General features: G+C 37.7%; 1 pseudogene; it reads right to left on the reverse strand.

Moving 5' to 3' along the window:
* Positions 1 to 361: 361 nt before the first annotated feature.
* LOC122105197 lies at positions 362 to 1297 on the reverse strand (annotated as a pseudogene).
* Positions 1298 to 2271: the final 974 nt, after the last annotated feature.

Consider the following 2271-nt stretch of genomic DNA (forward strand, 5'->3'; position numbering starts at 1 on the left):
GCTGAGCTACCTGTATGAGTTGAGAAATGTTGAAGACTGATCAAAAGAATTTCAGAGTCACAAATTAACTTACTCAATTGAACCCGATATGAAAGAGAAAAATCCATTAACGTTACTGTCCCTGCAGGGTTGTTTTTTGGTTTTGTTTTTTGTTTTTGTCTTATCTTTCACGGCCCCAAGATTCCTGTTTACATCACACTTTCCCAATCTCTACATTATTGTTTCCATGTCATTGGTTAATAAATTTACCTACTCATTGAAAGTACAATAAACTCCCTCAAAATGATTGGAAAGCAATAGTCTCAACCTTTCCTCAGGCCCTCACTGTACCAGAGTTTGCATCCAACACATTATAAAGTTGCTACTTCGTCAAGACTGCTCTACGGATGGCTTTTGTCACGGCTTCTTTCACATCCTTGTTCCTGAGACTGTAGATCATGGGGTTCAGCATCGGAACGACTGTGGTGTAAAACACAGCCACCATCTTCCCTTGCTCCACAGATTCTTCTGTCGGGCTCCGGAGATACATGAAGAAAAGGGTTCCATAAAATATGGTGACCGCTGTCAGGTGCGATCCGCAGGTGGAAAAGGCCTTCTTTCTCCCTTCTGCAGAGCGCATCCTGAGGATGGCAATAAGTATGAATATGTAGGAGACGATAATGACCAATAGGGAATAGGAAAAGTTAAGTCCGGCTAGGGTACGCATGGTGTATTCTTTAATGAAAGTTCCCGCACAGGCCATCTTGATCAGAGCTGGATCTGCACAGTAGAAGTGGTTGATCTCCAGCTTCCCACAGTAGTGCAACCCGTGAGTCCACAGGGTTGAAATGAAACTGATGAAGAACCCGTACACGTACGGGAAAGAGATGAGCCGAATGCAGATGGGCCTTGACATCCTGCTACCATACAGCAGCGGGTTACCGATTGCCACGTAGCGGTCGATGGCCATCACAGCCAGCACGAAGACTTCCACGTGGACGAAGGCAATGAAGAGGAAGCACTGCACCATGCAGCCATTGTAAGAAATGGTTTTGGTCTTCGACACCAAATTCTCCAGCATCTTAGGGGTGACGTTAGACGAGAACCATACATCTGCGAAAGACAGGTGGCTGAGGAAAAAGTACATGGGGCTGCTGTTCAGCTACGGGCTAATTCGGATCAATACAATCATGCCAAGGTTTCCCACCAAAGTGACAACATAGACCACTAGGAAAACCACAAAGAAAAGGAGTTGCAGTTCGGGCCGACTGGTTAATCCTAGAAGAATAAATTCCGTTACGTCAGTAAAATTGAGCATTTTCTTAAATCTGATCCACAGATAGAAGCATTTTATCTAGTAAAATAAATACAAATTAGTTAACAACAAGGACAAAAATACAGCCATTGTTCATTAGTATATTTTCCTAATCCATTTGGTTTTAATGCCCCACTCTTTAAAAAAAATTTTAATGTCTCTTTTATTCTTGTATTTATTCCTTACTAATATTGATTCTCTTATACATGTATATATTCATACATTACAATTTTCTCACAGAAATGGTTACTTTCTTGTTATTTGTCTAAAATTGTCTTGTTATTTGTCTACAAAGAAAAATTTTATAAAGCAAACACAGTTATTATCTTCTGGGAAGAGAAAGATAATTTACCAGTGGTACTTACTTCTAAAAACCCTGTGCATATTCACTTAGTAAAATTAGTAAATTTGTATATGTAGACAATCTTTCCACACACTTGAAATTTAGTAAAAGACGTAAAAAGGACAACTATTTTTAACCAGTCTAAGGTGCACATCTATTTAGCCTTCTTGAGCTGTTTAGTATATAAGTGACAATAAAATTGTGTATGTAGCTTAATACAAATCCATTACTCCTATCAGGAAAAAAAAAATCTCCAAATACATAATGGTATTTAAAAACAATTCTAATCAAAACAAAGCTAGGCATCACGTGCTCTTAAAATCTGCATTACTTTGACCAGGAAGAAATACCAAATCTGTGACAAAGTAACAAATCTCTGATTCTACTAAAACTTTGGTTGGTAATATATTAACAAAATATTGAATAAAGGTTGATATTATCCACTTATAAATGTTTAAGCTTAAATCGAAGTAATTATTAAAATGTACCAAATGTAAAATAATGTAAAAAACTTTGTTGAAGGGTTTGGCTCAGGTTTCTTTTGGCTTTAGGCTGTTTCAGATTAAAATGTATTTTTGTCTGGACTCTTAGCACCTTCTAGCACATCTTAATGCTATAATTATTTGAGCCAACT

The sequence above is a fragment of the Dipodomys spectabilis genome, unplaced genomic scaffold (assembly GCF_019054845.1).
Source record: "Dipodomys spectabilis isolate Male_0828 unplaced genomic scaffold, ASM1905484v1 ptg000030l, whole genome shotgun sequence".
Lineage (NCBI taxonomy): Eukaryota > Metazoa > Chordata > Mammalia > Rodentia > Heteromyidae > Dipodomys > Dipodomys spectabilis.